The sequence below is a fragment of the Peromyscus californicus genome, unplaced genomic scaffold (assembly GCF_007827085.1).
Source record: "Peromyscus californicus insignis strain IS unplaced genomic scaffold, ASM782708v3 Scaffold_15__1_contigs__length_86483966, whole genome shotgun sequence".
NCBI lineage: Eukaryota > Metazoa > Chordata > Mammalia > Rodentia > Cricetidae > Peromyscus > Peromyscus californicus.
The window spans coordinates 11352344-11373405 of NW_026294447.1; the positions used below are offsets into that span (position 1 = coordinate 11352344).

Below are 21062 nucleotides of genomic sequence, written 5' to 3' on the forward strand. Positions count from 1 at the left end.
ATTTGAAGGAAGGTTGTTATTGCAAAATGAAGGTTATTTAGCATCTGTTTGGCAATTCTTCAGCATATTGATATATCAATTCTTAAGTCTATGAAGAAGATTCAAGTTAATTTTCAGGGGCATTTTAAGTGAATGTTTCTTTTATAATCTACATGGATAGAAACCTACTTTTCTCTCAGTAAGACCTATGCTGCAGAAATGGGCTTAGCTCTGGACTGGAAATTCCTAAAATGTCATAGGTTCTCCTTGGCACTATGCATTTTAGCAAGTGGGCGTCCATATTGGACACAACTCTGTATTCAGATTCTCCTTCTGTCCTCCTCCCTTCATTTCACATGTACAGGCCACTCCTCTCTCTTCCTTGTTTTCCTAGTCACTGGAATATTTAAGAAGTTATGATCTTCACAGTTTGAATCAAGTTTGTTCATGCTCCATGGAGTAAGAACCTGGTTGTTTCTATACATACTGAAAGTTGGGATAAATGAGCACAGCTTACCAGGAATCCCCAAACGTCTCATCTCTCATGGTCCCTAAGCAGGTCTCCCCATTTGCCATCCCTTCCTACAACCCTGCCCGTCCCTTCAAGTCTGCCTTTAGCACTTTCTCCTCAAGCCAACAGCAGAATAGACTAAGTAAAGGAGTAATGGTGAGTCTTGTGTTGTTGATCATGATTTCTCATGACTGTTGACAACTGTACTTGGTAATTTCATTTGAACTCTCCCATCCTTTCTTATAATTCATAGGATGATAGCATAAGCATATAAATAGAAAACGTGTAGACTGGAATCAAGCAACAGAAGTGAGGACATTGTTTAACAAAAAAAAAATCAAAATATAATTGGTCAGTCTCTAAGATAATATTAATTTATGGATTACTTAGCTATAGTAATAGAAACAGGACATAAAGGGAACTGGAGAAATAAAATTATATAACTTTTGTCTCTTCTCGGCTTGAGGTTTCATAATTGCCAATTCTGGGAAAAAAATAAAGGCTCAAAATGTGACTCTTCGGGACATATATATCCATGCACGTAGGAAGGAGGTAATCGTTCAAGAGAGGGTTGTTTCTCTAGCACACTGGGCCTTGAGAAAGATCTCATGGATAGAAATCTGACCCAAGATAGAAATGGTGTACACTGGGGGGGTGGGTTGAGAATGAAATGTAGCTTTTGTCTCAAACTTGTCTGCCGTGGGTATTGCTTTTCTGTGCCCCACTTTGCTCTATACTCACTCCTGAAATTTCTAAAGTAGTAAATGCAGATCTTTTCTTTTTCGCTTTTGCTCTCCTGTGCTCTCAGAACAATATTCGATAGAAGTAGCCTAGTAGTTCAGGAGTCAAACCCAGACTCTGGTTCTCCTGCCATCACATGTCCCTGTCTCCTTAACTGATACAGGATGAGTAACAGTGATACTCTTCTCACAGGAATATTGCAGAAATTAAATATCTAAAGTTTTCAGTACAAATTCATTCCAAAGCATGAAGTCATCATGAATGCCAATCATTATCCAATTAACAAACATCATTTCGCTACTTTATTGGAATTAGTTGTACCTTACATTTAGTTTTGTGGTAGAGACATAGTAACAGAGTTGACAGAGCAAAGAGAGTGCTTGGATGGCATTTGCCTCTGATTTCCAGAAAAGGTTGCATAATTTACTTGCCTAGTGGACTTTTTTCCTCATTATTTCTATGTAAGTAACTCTTACAGTCTGGTGCAGTCTGATGACACATGTTAAAAGAAGATACTGATTGGATACCAGTTACAATTCAGCATGGCAAGATTTTATAACCCTTAATGGCCAACAGATTTTTTTTAAAAATCTAGTGTTTAGATACATTGGAAAGTATACATGTGTGCATGCATGCTCACTTGTAGAGCGGTAGGCCTATAAAATTCAGTTGTTGACTATAAATATCCAAAAATTTATTTCAGGGCTTTTTGAGATGTTGGATATGGGCAGATATTGTTTTTTGAGCTGGAGAAAACCAGCTCTTATAGAAGTTGTTAATATTGATGTGAATGGTGTTCTTTAGTATTTGCAAGAATTGCCAATGAGAGGACATATGGGAGAGAAGTGAAACCCATCTCTGTGAAGTTCCGGTGATGAATGGACTCTGTGTGGTCTTACAGACCATGTTAGCATCAGCAATTTAGAAAACGTTTTAGCCACCTAGGGTCTTAAATGCTCAATATTCCGAAGTGTGCTTTCTTTTGAGAGGAAACTTAACAAGAATGTTTTTACAAAAGTTTGACAATTGCTATGATAGTTATCATCCCAAACACTGTCATTACAGGACATGTGCTTCAAAGCCTTCTATCACACAAAGAGGTACTTTTATTCTAGTTTTTCTTTATATAAATAGGAGATCTGTTTTGTTTCTATGGTTGCGGTCTTTACTTGTGAACTTTCATTTTGTAATTTCTCACTCATATTTTTTCTTTTCCTGGTTTAAAAAAATGAAACTTCTGGAAGTCAAAGACACTCACATAGCTCTTTCCCCACCACTTCTGTTACCACATCTCCACCCCTGAAATCATGTTGAGAACACCCAACTCAGTACTTTGACATCCTTGATGGAGAGTAATATGTCACTGTCAAGAAAATGCCAATCTAAAGAGGCGTTGGAGAAAGTGCCTGTGTGCCAGCGAATAAGCTTCTGCCAGACCACAGCTCAGAGTGTGTGTATGGGATCTTCCTGGAGAATGTCCTGCTGAGTTTTTCTGTAGGGTTGAGTAAAGAAAGAATATAGTCTATATTTTGTGAAATTTTTATCTGCACGTCGGGTGAAATATGTGCTAGGCAAAGGTTGAATCACCTTGTTTTGGTTCCAGTTGTTTTTTTAAATACTGGGGTTACTTTCAGCAAGTAGTATAATGCCTATCTAGCCCTCCCAGTTTGAGGAATCTGCTATACTAATTCTGACTCTGTATTCAAATGACATTGAAAATCAAATCTCCAGACAGTGTAGAAGTCACTCGTTGGTTTGGTGGCCCTTCCTTGGTAGCCCTCAGTAGAATCTCAGCTGGAATGTGATAGGATGTATGAAATGAGGGATGCATAAACACACAGGCAAACTTGATTTTTTCCCCATTTTCACGTTCCTTTTAAGGACATGAAATCCTGCAGACCTCATCTGAAAGGCCAAGAGAGATAAGTGGCATCTTCCCTAGACTGGGGAGAGTAGAACTGGACCGTGGCTACCACAGTCTTGTCTTGTTCCCAGTTGATTCAGTTCACCCGCTGGAATGGCTAGGCCAGGTCTCTGAGAATCAAACCTGTAATTATTTAGTCACACTCTCTTCTCAGTCAGTATTTGGGAGAGAAATACAGTATGGTATGCCTATTATATGCATAATTTGTATAAATTCAAGCAGTTCTCACAGATTAAATCTTTACTTGACAGACAATATACCAGAAAAGGCCTTCAATCTCAATCTTCTACCATTTACTACTTATGCCTTTTTTTTATATTTTTTTATTTTTATTTTTGCAGAGATTCCCTAGAGCGTCTGAGGTGTTTCTCTCAGAGTTTCTGAAATTCTGCATTTAAATAAAACTATCAAGGGAGTTTGATACAGATCAGCATGGATAAAAATATTTGAGTCTATTTGCTGTGATACATGTACTACTTATTATCAACCTTCACCAACTGTGAATGTATCCCTGCTTGTTAACTGAAATGAAATGTCACTTTGGAATGAATGGCCAAGTAGTGTATTGTCTTAGAATATTTCTGCATATTGCTATATAATTAGGTGTGGCTGTGTGAAATGGAGAGCCCCATGCTTCATTGAAGTTTATAGCTGAGTGCCTTACTACCTCTAGTGTAGTGTGGGAACAGATGGAGGAAATTTGTGCTGACCCAGGAGAGGGGTCACTATTCTTGATGAGGAAAATTATTTAAGGGACATATTTAAACTTAGAAATGCTCCTCATCTCTTCCAGATATTCAAAGTATAGAAAATAATAGGAAATTGGCAGTGTTTTCCAAACCGATTCATTTTTTTTAGGAGCAAAATGATAAATTCAGAACATTGTTCTCTTAGATTGTAAGATAACTTTAAGAAAACTTTAGTTATTTTAAACTCAGCTCCTGTCCTCAAAAATGTGATAGAAATCTTGTAAGTTTATTAAGTCCCTCTGCATTTCAACCATGGTCATTTTAGTATATATTACACTGTCTGATTATACAGATTAATAAATGTATTTAATGGATATTATTAGTTGAATCATACTGTGTTCATCATTTATGAAATAAGATTGTGCCGATCAAGTTATACCATGTGGAAAAACGATAAAGGGTGTCTGACTGGTATATCAGATCTTTGCTGAGGAGGTGAAAACTGTGAGCCTGTTGTTGGAAATGTTGGTGAGAAGGTGCTTCCCAAAGGATAAACATTAGCCTTTTCTAAAATTATGTCACTGGCATGGGACAATAGCATTCTTCTGGATAGTGTGGGTTTTGCAGTCAGATAGAAAACATGGAAATCAGGCCCTTGCCACTGAATAAATTTGGAAAATTGTTTATCCATGTGGAGCCTCAGCTCCCTCATGGAGAGGTGAGGTCTATATAGCGCTTAACCAGGCTTCAGAATATGCTGTGTGTTGAATTAGTGCTGGCCAGCATCGCTCTTTCTTAGCCCCGCTTCATCCATTGTTATAAATAAAGAAGTAGCAGGGAATATGCTATTAAAAGTTTTTAATTAAACTGCTCATGTTGAGTAAGCAAGATGGCTTGGGGTGGGGGTAAGGAAGCTTGCTGCCAGACCTGGACCCATATGATGGAAGGAGAGAACTGACTCCAACAAGTTTCTCTTTGACGTCCATGTGTGTACATTTACGCTGCCCCCCCACAACATGTACACACAGACAGAAAGAAAAGAATAAGGATAATAATTTTAATATATACATGTCCTTTATGTATTCTTAGTTAGGTGATAATGGTATGTTAGACTGGTTGTTATTGCTTCACAATTGAACGTTTTTGATTTTTGAATTTCTTTTTTCATTTGTCTAACTCATTATGATTTAAAATACATTTCTGTCTTCATAAGACATCGTGTGTGGATATACATTCTCTTCCTAGTCACTGGAGGAAACCTCAGTTTTAAAAAGAAAACAAAACAAAATTTTGAGACTCAGTTTTCTTCTACCAAGTGGTTTCTAGGGATTGAATTCCGGTTGTTGGGCTTGGTGGCAGGTGCCTTCGCTTACCGGACAAACTCCTGAGAAACATTTTTACATTAGTTTCTTATTTAGTTTTTTTCTGTGTAGGATGGAGAAGTTGAAGGATTCCCCAGCTAGCCTCCTTTGGGTGGTGGGGAGTCACCGTGAGAAACTCAGAAGTTTCACCAAGAGCCCGTGGAGATGATTGCTGATGAAGTTTTAGGTTTGGCTTGGAGTTCACTTTGAACACCGAATGACCGCTTCCATCAATTAACTCCACAGAGCTAGGCGGTTATTGATACTGGGGAGGATCAATGAGTTTCATTGAAAATTGGTGCTCGGTGCCAGCACTGATGTAGTATTCCGACTTTTCTCACCTTGCTTTGTTTAAAAAAGAACACACCAGGACAAGTGTCAACAGACTGAGATGAGTTCTGTGGTGGGATTATTATCAATCTATATTGAAATCTGAGACACATGAGCTAAGATTTGCATTTTTCCTTTGTGCCATTGTTATACTGTGTGACCTGAGTTTATGAAGCATTTTGAATTCTACTTAAAAATATGAAAGCAGATAGTGTGTAAGCTGAAGTTCACCTGTCCCTGTGAACTAAATTATAAAACCCAGGCCAGTCTATCTAATGTATATCAACAGTTAACTATAAGTAAGTAAAACAACCCTCTTCTCTGGAAAACAGAAAGAGAGCATCTGAATGAGCGCAGCCAAGAGCTTTCTCGCCTGAGTGTGGTATGAACTGATAATAATGGTGGTGTCGTTGGGTGAGGAACCTGAATCCAGGGGGGCAGTTTAGACAAGTGGAATCATTGGGAGGCAGGGTTGACCTGGATGACACAGATGAATGTTTTGTAGAGGCAAGTTGACTTAGGCTTTTTTTCCTGTTCTGTCTTTAAGTGGTTGTTAGATTACTTTTCTTTCCTCAGCCTGTTTTACTCCTCTATAAATGGAATTAATAATAATTCTCCATGTGGCTCTCGTGAGCATTGAGTAAGGACTTGGCTGCGAAGTTGTTCACACGGAGGCTGGTGTCACCACCATTGCCTGAGTCAATGGAGTGTTGTCTAAGAGAACTAATGTGGTTTTGAACTTACAGGTTTTCTGCTGATGTAATTTATGCCACAATGTTTAATTCTTCATTTCTTCGACCATTTTGTTCAATAACATCAGAGTGTAAATGAAAAATGGGACTCTGAAAGGAAAGTGGAATTTGCTTGCTCCTTAAAAACAAAGCAACCCATTATGGAATGTTATTTTGGCAACAGGCTGATTTTAAAGAGGTGGCTGAACATTACCTGTGAAAGTCTTTGAGCAACTGTAGTGTGTATAAAAAAAATGTATGGATGATAAAGTACAGTCAGAGGAACAGATACAAATGATATATTTGGAAAGAGAATACATGCAGCTATTCACAGCAAATTGACTTGTTGCATGAAGAAAGTCTAAGCTCCTATCTTATAAAGATATTTTATATATTTTTCATGCGCGGTTTGCGTGTGCTTTGAATGTATCTCTGTTCCATGTGTGTGGTGCTCACATGGCTTTGCTCTTCCATCCCACCCCTTTCTCTTTGGTGATGGAGTGCTGCCAGCTGGACCCTTCCCTTACTCTGGGCCTTAAGCACCTGCAGTGTGATGTCGTCAACCCCTTACCCTTTGTGAGAATTAGAATGCCATCTTCCTAGCTACATATTGAAGTGATTCCCTGCGACTACTGAAATTTTAGCAAAGGTCACTGTGCTCCCCTGTGTCCTGCAGGTGTTGAATACTCTGCAGAACATTTTTAGTACTCAGTGTTTCTGAGACTGACTTTTGGTAAAAATAGAATGAAGCTGAGCCCATAAACACTGCAAGCAAGCTCTGGTAAACTGGGATTTCTTAGGCATATAAATGTGATGATAAGGAGAATATTCTAAATGTATAAAGATAAAGATGAGTCATATGGTGACAAGATATGTCTGGTTTTATTATCTTTTTTTGATATTTTCCCTTTTGTTTCTTTTTTTCCTTTTTTTTTTTTTTTTTTTTTTAAACAGGGCTTCTCAGTGTAGCTTTGGAGCTCAAACTCACTCAGTAGACCAGGCTTTCCTTGAACTCTCAGCGATCCACCTGCCTCTGCCTCCTGAGTGCTGGGATTAAGGGTGTGTGCCACCGCTACCTGGTCCTTTTTTATTTTCTTAACCAAAGTGAACTTACAATTTTGTTGACAGGGTGATTTAAATGCCCCATTTTTTGTCATGAGACTGTAGTGTATTATAAAAAAATTATTCCAGAAAATGAATCTACTAAGACAATTTATTTGGCTTTCTTTATAATCTTTGTATTAATTTAGTAGTTTTAGAAAAAAAACATATAAGCCTAAATTCATCTTACTACCATAGTGAAAAATGAAGCTTCTACATTTTCTGTGGTCAAAACAGCCTGCAGCTTCACGCTGTTCACAGCTGCCGTAAAGCTGAGCCTTTCTGACGGATCTCGCCCAGCTCTGGCACACTTCTGAGCATGCTTTGAGGAGCATTTCTGTGCCTGGTCCTGAGGCCCCTGCTTTGTACAAGCAGAAAGCTCTGTTTCCTTTCCTGGTTCTGCAGGGATATAGGTCCCAATGGTTTCTGCCTCTGGAAAAAGAGAACTGTTACTGACTTAAAACTCATTGCCTGGGTCTGCCTGTGAGGGCAGGAAGGCAGAAGCCCATGAAGACTGACCCTCCCTGAGTGCGCTGCTGGGAGCCAAGGGTGCTCTGCTTCTTAGAAGTCCATCCTGACAGCACACACATCAGGTCTTTGCTGATTTGTTTTTGTTGTTTTGGTTTGGTTTTTGCTTTTGAAAATTTAGGATATTTTCATTCATTTCAAAGACTATATTAATTTTAAAAGTAAAATGTATTTTTCACTTAGGTTCTCAGACTAAGAAATATTTTGTCAGTGAAGTTTGTTGGCGTTTTTACATTATTATTTTGCAAATTTAGCAGTTAACATCTTTAAGTTAGTGACTTCCGTGGATGGTTGAATAACCAGGAAGGAGATGCCCAAGGAGGGCTTCTCAGTTTACCTTCACTGGTGTGCTCATGGGCGGGCGGATCCTCTAGTCACCCAAGAACTTGCATCATAATTTTTGATAACCTAGAAAAGCTCCTGAGGGACTTACTATTTCCCATTACAGTCAGTTTCTGAGACCTGTGCCCCTCATCTGACTATCAGAATGCTGATGTTGTCAGACGGACATGTGGAAGAGTAGGCAGAGCACCTTAGATCTAAAGATTGATGATTTTTTTTTAATTATGTAAGACATGTAATGTGTTTTGATCAAGTCCTCCTCACTACCTCCCTCCTGATCCACTTCCTACCATATGGGGAAAGTGGCAGTTTTCTTGAAGCGATGTGACCCTTAATAGGCTGTCAGAGCCCCACTGGGTTGTCCTCCATCCATGCATACATTGTCAGTCCTCAGTGGTTATTTTTCTCATTTAGCATAGGCATGGCATTTTTAAACTGTAATTTAAATTAAGAAATGTAGGTCTTTAGTTTGCGGAAATCCGTGGAGATCTATTTTGATGTCATGTAGAAAACAAAAGACTGGGAAGGTCAGTCTTGAAAGCGAGTTAGTGGAGGACAAAGGTGGCTTCTGTTGCTTCAGATGTGGCAAAAAGTACTGCTCTGCTACCTGCTACTCATGCAAGACCATGGCTCCTCTCCTGTCAGCATGTCCCTAATGTAACAGGACCTCACTGTCCTGTGTTAGAAGAATGACCATTGTCGTTCCCATCCTGGCCTTCTAGGTTGGGCAGAGGGACATGGGAAAAAGTGCTCTGTGAACAATAGAGCTTTAAACAAATATCCATGTTCTTATCCATTTTTAATATCCTTCTTTATTTCCCTAAAGTTCTGGGTTATTAATTATTATTGTATTCATCAAATTGGGAGAATATTTTAGAAACAGAGAGAAATTTTACAAAAAGAAAAGAAATTGAGCTGTAAAAGTAGTAGTATAAGCATTGCTTATAAAGGCTGCCAGTCTGAAAATGAAAAGCAGCGAGGGATTAGAAAGGAGGGTTAGATTGTTTTCTTTTGTCTCATACAGGCAAGGCATGGGTATGAAAAAGGAATAGAGAGAGGAAAATATTAAGTACCTTGAGATATTTGAAACAAACATAATGTGGATTCGCGGGGAAATGTACAACTTATAATTAACAACTGCATCTCTAGGCAAAGGATAGCGGTATTCTTACTAAGATTTTGAACAGCAGGGGAACACTAAACTGTATGACTCATCTTAGAGTATAATGGACTGTGTATAAATGGGAACCGGGGGTTTGAAATGTCTATGTGTTATGCACTTGAAATATAACTGTTAATGGATGGTAACTTCTGTTTCTACAATACTTTATATGGATAAACATTTTTTTTAAATGGTGTATACTTTGCATCTTTCTATGAGGCAGAGAAGGCCAACTTTGAATAATGGAATGAACATTAAAAGGGTTTCTGCTCTAGAACTCTCCAGGAAATAGCTGAGCAAATTCAAAATCTAATGATGTTTTTATTTCATTATAATTATAACAATGTTAAACTCTCTGGGTCTTTTCACCTGTCAAATGAACATATTGAATGAATTGCTTTCCATTCAAATATGCTATTAGTGTATGAAGATACCATGTTTCATTCTCCCGAGTTGAAGCTGTGTGATTCTGTAAAATACTTAGTGGTGTTTTAGAAAAATTAGGCCTTCCTTATGGTCTAAAGATGGATGAATGTGATAGCAAACAGGTGTGTATAAACTTCACAGTTATGCAAATATAGTAAGTGACCAGGTAGTTACTGTACTTGACAAAGGTTTGAGATGAATGTTAAGTTTTCCTCACTAATCTTGGACTGGTTGACTTCCAAACAGTAGTTTTGGTGATCTGCTTCTCCCATCAGGTAAAGGGAAACATTTCTCTTCTCCACGTCACTTTGTCTCATCCGTTGGTAACATCTACTTTTGCATGCTGGAATCTGATTTCCTTTGACATTGTGACCAAAGGATGAAATGCCGTTAGGGTCCCCTTCCTGGACATCGCTGTGTGACAAGGGATGGGCTGCTGTGCTCTCCTATGCACAGATGTCACCCAGGGAAGTTTTCCTAAGTGTTCCTTGTAGAGCCAGGGTGAGAGCTCTGTGTTGACAATGTGGACATGTTACACTGATGTGTTCCGTGGCCAATGGTGTATCTACTTTCATATATCAAAGAAGCAGTTCATAAATGGCTCAGCACTCAAAACCAGAGCTATGTAGACTATTTCAGTGGTCTGCAGCCATTGTTTCTTAAGATTGATTAGAGCCATGTACTTTTACATAAATTACTCTTTTGGGGCACCCTTACTTAGCCTAGAAGGAAGAGCACATTTTTGACAAAGCTTCCTTTTAAAGACCTTCAGATCCACCAGCTTAGCAATAATATTTACCTTAAAAAATTCCTTAGGTTGCAAACCCTTCTGATCAACTGCATCAGCTTGCACTGAGCACCAATGTCATGTTAAACAGTAATTTTACACCAGAGCCAGGGACCCAAAAGAGTTAGGGAAAATTGCAACTTCCACCTGCTCTGGGGGCAGAAGCAGGAAGTGTAATAAATAGGAACAAAGACTGAGTGAGTGCACCAGTGATCCGTACACCGGTCACCTCTCCTCAGTCCGAAACTGCCGCCTTAGAAAGCAGCTAGTACACTTTATTAAACCATTAACAGCAGCAACAACTACAGCCACCAAAGAAAAAATTCCACCTACTCACCAGCATCCTAGCTTAGCACTTTGTCAGTGACAAGCAGCACCCTGAAAAGGTGGCCCTCTTCGGCTTGCCTGGTCACAAAGCCGTCATTTCCAATACTGCTACATGGCTGGGAAGAATATGAGTGGTTAAGTCTTCCAGATATGCCTGTGTGCCCATCGCCTCACATGGGTTACCATATCACCAAACTCACATACATAGTGACACCACCCAGGGCCTGGAGTGCCAGTATTTCTCAGATCCAAGTGGGGACATTGCTGACATACAAAATAAATGTAAGAGCTTTGCTAAGGTTAAAGGGTGAATCTGCTGTTCTTAGCTGTTACTGGTTGTGATCTAAAATTAGACCGGATAGGATTTAAGGATGGATATGTTTGCTATGAAAGTTTCCCTGGAAAGGGTCTGGGCGAAAGCTGAAATCCATACTGCAGTGCTACATTCTCAAGGCTTTTGAGATGGGAGGTTGTGCGTCTGCTCCCAGCCTTCGCTCTTGCTCAGGAAGTTAGGTGCTACCTCACAATAACAGGGTCAGTCTGTCTCAACAGCAGCACTTCTAATGAACAGAAGTGAAGCAAAGGCAACAGCTTTCCTCCCAGTAATACATCATTGTGTTTTTTGTATAGATTGCATGTGGCGTCGGAGGCAGTGCAAGCCAGGCTGCCAATATTGCTAGCTAATGCTTCAGCTCCTTTCATTTTTCACTTGGAGCAAGAACCCTTTCCTGAAACTTGTTCATTTCACAGAGGGGAAATCGAAGGCACCGGCAGACTGTCAAGCCGCTTTATTGTCATCGTTCACAAAGGTCGCCGGAATTAATTGACTTCTTACGTTACATATTGTAAACCGACTCATTTTTTGACACATTTATGGGAAGGTGGCAGGATCTAAGTGGCTGCTTATTGTCTTTCAGCTCTGGCATCTGTTTGTTATAAACTGGGAAGCCAATGGGTCTGAAATCCCAGTTTGGGAAAAGACGAGCACCCAGTTTCACAGCAGCAGACTCCATTAACTGTGAGTTGAACTAAGAAGAAACGAAAGCGCTCCAGCAGAAGAGATAGAAATGCTGGGTTTGTTTTACTGTCTCCCCAGCACCCTTTAGAGGGGCAGTGAAGCTTTCCATAGCCATCCTCACTGCTGGTGTCTCTTTGAAAGCATATTCTAAGTAGCTGGCTGCTGCTTACAAGATTGGAAGTGAAAATCAGTCCACAGAGTATTCCATGAATCATCACTACATGGATGCTAGAGAGTTGACTGACAGCGATTCTGGCTCAAAGGCGTCGCTTTTGGAGCTGGAGATGAGGAGCTCAGGGCACAAGTAATATTTGCTGTACCAGGGCACACTGTTTTCCTGATAGGCATTTGCAGTTTTTACTTCTCTCTTTATTTCTCACACTGTCTCCTTTTCCCTAAACTAGGAAGATTCTCACTCGTGTTCATAGCCTGCTTTCACTAAAATTAGTGGCGCTGAAACAAGGACATATTGTTAAAAATGAATAAATTAGAGCTGAAGTAAGCCATCCAGCTCAGTGCAAGCAAAGGGAATATTACAGTTAGTCTGAACAAACCATCTTCGTAAATAGGAGATGGACTTTGAAGCCATCCTTCCGTGGTCCTGTTAATTACCAAGGAAGATTAGAACTCTTCTGGCTCCTAGGATCCCTTTACCTAGCATGGTCGTTCCTTCTGCTGCATTAGCAGTCAGACATTTGCACTGTCCCTTCAGACCGGCGACGAGATGGGATGTTATTAAAGGGAAGTCATTTACCACAATCGGTAAGATGTAGCCTGGCAGAAATTCAATAACTGTTTGTGATATGCTCAGTCTGCTACTCTACCTGGTGCCTTTCACTCCTGACACACAACAGCATTCACCTTAATCTCCATCCACTGGGGCAGGGGGTAAAACTGCCGCCTCATTGGCTTCCCAACAGAGAACATGAGTGATCCGCTTTTCATTACAAGAACTGTGAAGAAAAGGACCCGATCTTACCATCTCCCTCTCACACATCTGTTTCTCTCTCCTTCTCCCCTCTCTTTCCTGGCCTCTTCTCCCCCAGCCTCTCTGTCTCCCTCTCTCCCGCTCGCTCGCTCGCTCACTCGCTCTCTTTCTCCCTGTTCCCCCTGGGTCCCCTTCTCTTCTCTCTCCCTCCTCTTTCTCCTCCCCCGACACTGCTTTTTCTCTCCCACTCACATCCTCTGATGGGCATTCAAGCTAGTAAAATGCCTGGTTGAGAATCCCACGAACACAGCTAGGCACACACAGAGCCGGAGGGGTTTGCATGTTCACTCAAAAGTGAAATGCAAAGGAAAATGCCCTTAGAATTCAGGCAGGGAGGAAACATCAAAGGAGAATTGAGGTGTAAAAACACAAGCATCAACAGAAGACGAAATAGAGAACACTGAAATAGATAGGTATATTTTAAACTTACCTTGCATTAGCAGATGCAGGGATAGCCCTCCTCCGGTGTCCCTGCTTGCTCGGTCCCTTGACTGAGATAATCACATGGCTGTCTTCTTACCCAGTATAAATAGGTGCATATGAATGTGTAATAAAGTATACACAATTATATACTATAGATATGCACACATGCAAGCAATGGTATCTCTTTTTTTCTAAAATCTAAAGGAAGGCAGGAGCCGGCAGCTGGGATCCCTTCCTCCTTTTGACTGGAACTCTCTCCGGCAGCAGGCTGAGGCTCTGGATCCGGTGAGGCGCGATCCTGCTAGCTGGCTTTATTTCTCCTCGTTTCCATGGTGGTTAGTGGTGCATCGTTCACCAGATCAGTTGTCACACTGACATGGTGCTGCCCGCTCAGCGGTCATTAATAACTGAACACCCTCCGCTCCCCAGAGAGGAGCCAATCGCTTCAGACTGCCAAGATGTAGCACTGGCAGCTGCTCCAGCCTGGTTGGCTGAAGCCGCCTGTCTGTCCTATGACAGCGTTTGCTGCTGCTTAGGGTACAAATAAATGAAGCAGGCTTGCATATTTTTCCTTGGGACCGCTGTCTTTCCTCCTTTTTTCTTTTTTTCCTTTTGGAGGAATGCGCAGGGATTTTCAACAAGTTTTCCCATTTGGGCTGTTATCAGTCATTTGGAGAAACTGTGGGTCTTTTTTTTTTTTCCGTCCTCTCTCTTTCTCTCTGAGAACAGAGAGGAAACACTATGAATAAGGATTTCCTGAATATTAACACTCGGTAGCGACTCCACTCCCGGTCTGTGAAGTTTAGCTGTGGCTTTACGTTGAAGGAGGGCAGCCTGCAGCTCTTCTGACTGCCTTGGCTCCCCTGCAGCCCTGCTTTAGCCTGTGTGCAGGCAGTGAATAGCCTTCTTTCTCTGTCTCTTTCTTGCCTCCTTCCTCCCTTCCTTTTTTGTTGTTGTTGTTTGTTCAGGTTTTACAATGAAATTTCTTATCTTCACTGACTGGATTTTTAAATTACAGCAAATATTTGCTTCTCCCAACCTCATAACATTGGTACATAAGGGGGAACATTTAAAAAATAAACTTTTTCAATTATAACTACTTCTGTATATGTGATACAGTAAATCTGATACCACACAATGAATATGGATGTTGCATTGTTTGTGTGTGTACTCATATGTGTTTCCCATGTATGATTTTTCTACTCAAGGATGTTTTCCAGTACCATAAATTGAGCACTTAAAATGATTCTTTTCATTCTTAAGGTTATCAACTCCATTGACTATTTAACCAGGACCATATTCTAGAGAAGCATTCTATGTGAAAACATTTTGAATATTTAGGCTGGAAACTACAGCAGCATAGGAAAGTGTTCAGCTCAAGAACACCTATGACGAGGAGAAGAATGTAAAAGGTATGTTTTCCAAACAGTGTGCTGGAGAAACCTCTTGAGAGAAGTGCAACGTGGGGATCAGTTTTCAACAGGTTAAAGCTGCTTTAGCTGAGACTCTAGCCCTTGCTTTGAAAGGCTGCCCTCTAGTGGAAGAAAAGGAAATGGCATTTTATTAGATTTACTGGGCGGCGGAGGGGGGAGGGGGGGCAACAAAAAGCGTTAGCATCAAGTTGTTCCTTAAGTGATATAGACCAGTGTTTTACATCATAGCCACATGCCAGAAGCTTAACATCACCAGCATTGTCTTTGACTACCAAATGTTTTCAACTTGTGTTCTCTTTACCAAAAACTAAAACTAAAAAATAAAATAAATGCTTTGGTTATTTGTTTTATTGATTAATTGGTCAATGGAGACAGGGCCTTGAACTTCTGCCTAGGCACTTTGAATGCTGGTATTGCAGGTGTTCCTCAGAATTATTTTTATTTTAGTAAATAATTCATAGCCCTAACCTTTTTGATAAGAATGAGTTCAAAACAAAAGTAACTTCTTCATTGGCCAAATGACACCTACTTCTGAATGTTATCCTCTTACCAGACACTCACCAGGGACTTGAGTGTCCACTCTGGAGGCACATATGGATGTGGCGGGTGAGGGAGGACAGTGGATGTTAGTGGAGTGCATCTCATAGAACTTAATAGCCCCTAATTTTACTTTCCCATTGGAAACATAGCACATTTTTGTAGTCATTTCAATATTTGCAGGGTTTACTTACACACATAGAAGACTTGTCCTATAATTGTAGCAACTATTTGAAACAAAATCCTTTCATATTTTCCTGATTCTTTAACCATTTTATATTGATTGATTGGTACTGATTATATAATTGATAAAACCAGTAATCTGTTGCTTGTTATAATCCATTGATTGTAATATGCTCCTCATAATGAAGGTAAGTTGTGAGGCCTAAGCAGATATGTGATAAAATAACTTTTTTAAATGAAACGAATAATCACATGTAAACTTAAATTCAAACTTATAAGTTAATGAAAATGTTTTTATAATTTAGTTAGAATTGAATACTATTTTAAAACCTGTCTAATATGTAATAATTTCCTCGAAAATTGTTTTTACTAAATGACTACTGTATTTTCAAATATAAGGAATGAGATTACTCTTTTAATGTAGGTACATGACAAATCGAAAGTATATTGTACTTGTCTTTAAGTGTAATATCATAGGGCATTGCCAATGAGATTTCACTGGGTGGGGGAGAACTCTGGCCATGAATGAAGAAAACTAGAGCTCCTTGTCTGGGGTTTTCCTCCTGCTAGAAATATCAGCAGTTTGGAATTGAAGTGTGTTTGGGGATGCCATGGAAGTCATTCATTCAATGAAATATCATTAGGTATCCCCTCTATGATGAAGCGCCGTATGAGGATATCCAGGTGTGGATGGTTAAGGGTTTTAGGCATTAATTATCCTAAAATGGCTTGTGGTCATCAGAAAAGAACTATAGTATCATGGAACCCCAATATGATTCTTAACCTATAGGTCATGACCCTCTTAAGGGTCAAAAAACCCTTTCACAGCGGTCTCATATCAGATATCCTGCATATCAGATATTTGCATTATGATTTACAACAGTAGCAAAACTACAGTTATGAAGTAGCAGCAAAAATAATTTTATTGTCGGGACTCTCCCCAACATGGGGAACTGTATTAAAGTGTCGCAGCATTAGGAAGGTTGAGAACCACTGTTCTAGAAGCTTTAAATATTACACATAGCTGCTATAAGAGAGCCAGAGATAGAATGCCCCAACTCCCGAACGTTTCTCAGCTCCACCACCCTGTCATCTAGAGGATGACTGACAGATCTGCTGTTTCCGTTCACTGCTTCTTCCTTTCTCTCTCTGCTTTCTTCTTTTTCTCCCCTTCTTTCTTCCTGCATTTCTTCATTTACAGGTTGTTCCTAGGAATTAATAGAAATTGTACACTACAAACTCCCTATATAATGAGTATACATTTTATCTGTATTGTATGTCTGTATTAGAGCAGTTATCAAATGAATATTCAATATAATTAAAATGACCTGCCAGAAACTTAAATGTGTGAATGAATAATTAATCCGTAAATTGTGCTGAAAGGTTTCTGCTTTCATCATCAAATAAAAATATCTTGGGATGTACTTTTGATGGACTCAGTAGCTGGAATTATTCATGTGAGACGTGGTGGCAGCCCTTCCACCCTAGGATTCATTCTCTGTGTGTCTTCCTTTGAGAAGCAGTCAGGGCAGTGAGCAGCCTGTAGGGGCAGGGTCGAGGGGTTGGCTGTGAGTCCTTACCCGCTTCCTGATCTGTGACCAGAGCTTTGGGTTAAGTGTTGTCTCTGTGAAGTGTCATCCATGGAGCGAAGCTTAAGTAGCATCTTGGCATATCATTTTCCTCCTAGGACTCTTCTGAGGATTAAAGTAGCTGATACCTACACAGAGCCTAGAAAAAGTCATAAACTGGGGATTGGGGATTAGCTCAGTGGTAGAGCGCTTGCCTAGCAAGCACAAGGCCCTGGGTTCGGTCCTCTGCTCCAGGAAAAAAAAAAAAAAAAAAAAAAAGAAAAGAAAAAAGAAAAAAAGAAGAAGTCATAAACTGTAGTAAAACTGAAGGCTAAGCTTCCTATTGGCGTTCGTCTAACATTGTGGCCATGGCCAGGCATCTTAGATGCTCTTTCATTCTTCTCATCATCCTCATTCCTCATCAGCACCATTGTTAATTTTGTTGCAGATTCTCCCCTGTTCAGAATGCCCTTTCTGCTGTCTGCTCCATTCCTTGCCTTTTTTTTGCCCGCCTGTCCTTCAGCAAGTTACTCTAGCCGTGATTTACTAGTAGACAAGACCTCTTCTTGGTCCACAGAAGCATACTTATTTCTTAACAACTTAGCATGCATAATTATTTCTATAATTTTGCCTTCCTCCCATTTTAGTTTCTAAAGGAGGGGTGGCATATGCCTTATTATGTCTATAAGTCCCCCTCCATAAGACAGTAAAGCAGAGAAAACCTTTGTTGAATGCTAGTATATACCTGGGTTTGTTTTACAAGTTGTTAAACCTTATGACATCTTCATAACAGACAGCTATTTTCATTCCTATCAGACAATATGGAAACATGGCTTATTTGCCCAACGTCCCCAAACTATTAAGTAAGGGGGCCAAAATGTAAACTAAGTTCTGTCTGCTTATACAGCCAGTGCTCTGGCCACTGCACAGGGCACTCAATATTCATTTGTAAAATAAATGAATATTTGATTGATAGCTTTGCCAACCAATTCAACGTAGTCAGCAACAAGGGATACCAAAAATAAATGACTATTTTAAAAAAGGAATGAATTTTATACATAAGATAGTAGATGCTTTTGTATTTATGTTGTTCAGTGTTGGTGACAGAATTTTATTGCTGTCATGATTTGAGAAATAAAGCTAAAAGAAATACTGGTGCTCGTCAGAAATATGTACTGATATATCCAGAGGGCTAAATACTCATGAATAAGCCGCCGATGATAGCGGACAGCCACTATGAAGGTCTCCAGTGATTATAGCAAGTAAGTTCTCAACTCAGAAACATGACTCAAGGTGAGCAACATGGGTTGATTGTTTCTGTGTTGAACTAAATCACGTTGGATCACAGTTTCCATTTTCCTTCTCAAAGGAGATTTAGCTTGTAGAACTGCACGTAAAACCTGAGGTCTTTTTTCCCTTCCCCATGTGACCATTTCTGGTTTGTTCAAAAAAACAGCAAAACCTTTTGTTAGGGACACAGTCACAGGGAGAGACAACACGCGAGAGCATTCAGCAGCAAAGATTCAGATTCATCCAACAGACAGATAGGAGACAGACAAAAACATGAGGTCTTTACTTGGCTATTATTTTCAGTGAAGGTTTTGAGTTCATTTGAAGAAAAGAAGCAAATTTATAACTCAGATTTATAACCAAGACCAGGAAAGTTGTGAGACGTCAGGGGGATAAATCCTGGATTCTTGTTTTGTTCTCAAATTCTTCTAGTGTCTTTCTTCTTCTATCTCTGCCTGTCTTAGTTATTTTCTTTCAGAAGATTGACTTTTTCACTATCTATGCTTAAAATAAACAACAAAACACCGAGCCACTGTCGTTTAGAGGGCAGGAAGCATGTACCTTCTGCATGTAGGCTTTAATCCAGAGTTGTATAAAAGCATTTAAGGACAACAGGTAGCTGTGCATCACGACATACAGCTAAAATGTCAGCTTTCTGGAGATTGACACAGGAGATTTGCTGAAACCCAGGAGTTGTCCCAGCCTGTGCAATATGCTAGGACCTTTGTCTTCAAATTAAATAAAATAATAAAATAGAATAAAAATATGACAGGTAGATAATGTGAATAATATAGACCCATAGTTTATAAGTTGTACAGAAATAACTCAAAATGTGCATACTAAAAAACTCAAATGGGATAAATGAGTGGTATTTTTTTTATCTTTTTAAAAATATCTTCAGCTTTTATGTAGTAAATAAATATTGTTCTTCTATGTATAAATAATAGCTATTACTTAGAAAACAATATGTGACTTCTCTGGAGCTGTCTTGTTTCATACAACATCTAACTTTCGTAACAGAATTCAATTGTATCCACATGTAATTAAATCACATTAACAGCAAAAAAACAATAATAAAGGCAACTTTTGAACATATGTACCTTGGTAAAGGTAACCTGTTTTTCATGAACCTGTACCATTCATTCTTCCCTGTTAGAACATGAGATAGCCGGGAGATGGCTGGCTTGATTAAGTGCTGTGGTACATGAATGAGGATCTGTGTTATTCCCCCAAGTCCACATTAAACAATAACAATATCAACAAAAACCTGACATGCTTTTATAATTCTAGTACCGGGGAGGCAGAAAGAGACCGATTTCTGCAGTTTCTGAGTTTTAAGCCAATAAAAGGCCCTATCACACATTTTAAAAAAAATATATAAATAGTACCTAATGACTAAATATGACACTGAAGGTTGTCTTTTGATCTCCACATATATGTGCATTATACATACACATACCTACTCACCTCATACACACATATGTACACATGATCATACATGTGCTTGTATACACACAGTAGAATACTAGATAGTTAACCTCATTTACAGATCAAGCAACTGCAAACTTGGTTGAATATGTGTAATGTCTCATTGCTGCTCACGGGTGCAATCAGCAATCCAGCAGTAGTAGATGTGATCCGAGGCAGACACTCAGCCTCTGTGTCACCTCAGCTGAGTTCTTCTCTTTACTGCTGCTGCTCTCTGATCCTGGTCTTTGTTCCTAACACATCCATCTCTCAGAGAACTCAAACATCTTATTCTTCATCACTTCTTGAACTTTGCATTCTTTAGTTTTTAATTATTTAATTAGATTTATCCATTTTATTTTATGTGTGATTGTTTTACCTGCATGTATATTATTCACATGCATGCTTGGTTATGGATGGATATGAACCACCATGTGAGTGCTGGGAATAGCACCCAGATCCTCGGTAAGAGTAACAAGTGTTTTTAAACCTATGAGCCATCTCTTCAGCACCACTTTGGCATTCTTAGGGGTTTATTTCTGTAATGAAACAAATAAAATTTTTGTTCTTCAAAATTTCTGCTAAAAATGTTCATACTGGAACATGCTGGGTGGTGGTCACAGTCATGCATGCCTTTAATTCTAGCCTCTGGGAGGCAGTCAGGCAGATCTCTGTGTTCGAGGCCAGCCTGGTCTACAGAACAAGTTCCAGGACAGCCAGGACTACACAGAGAAACCCTGTATTGAGAAAAAAAAGGTTTTATTTTATCACACTCAAGAATTTTAATTGCTGTTTGTCTTGCTTCAGCATATATTTCAATTCATATAAGATCTGTGCTCAGACAGCGAGCAACTTGAGGGGAAAAGTAGATTCCATGCACTGTTTATGTTCAGTAGCACAGTTTATATATTAAAGATTGTTGGCTACAATAGTAGCAGCCATTGTGTAATCATTGTCTTCCATTCATGTGAATGAACATCTAAATCAAGAGTCCCTGGGGGACACATCTTGTCACCTTGGTGGCGTAAGCACATGAGATTATTCACAGCAGAGCATCCTATGATGAAAGAGCAGTGTGTAGTTCCTGGACCTGGCCTTTTTCTTTGCTGACCACTTTTCTTTTCTATCCTTTTATTTATAACTCTGTAAATACAATTGGGTTCATTTAACTCTATTGATTCATGTAATTTCTAGACAAAAATTAAAAACCTAATCA

The 21062-nt window shown here is 39.5% G+C and overlaps 2 protein-coding genes across 6 annotated transcripts in view; one reads left to right on the forward strand and one right to left on the reverse strand.

Annotated features, from left to right (window-relative positions):
• Lrrn3 (leucine rich repeat neuronal 3) overlaps positions 1-13839 on the reverse strand; it is a 32234-nt gene extending 18395 nt beyond the window's left edge. Inside the window, exons 1-2 of one of the 2 annotated variants that reach the window (XM_052738389.1) lie at positions 13376-13839; positions 10950-11055 (exon numbers count right to left, since the gene is read on the reverse strand). The gene's annotated coding sequence lies outside the window, so the exon portion shown is untranslated. The remainder of the gene's footprint in view (positions 1-10949; positions 11056-13375) is intronic. The other variant, XM_052738388.1, reaches the window with a different exon arrangement.
• Immp2l (inner mitochondrial membrane peptidase subunit 2) overlaps positions 1-21062 on the forward strand; it is an 868678-nt gene that overhangs the window by 420179 nt on the left and 427437 nt on the right. The window lies entirely within an intron of this gene.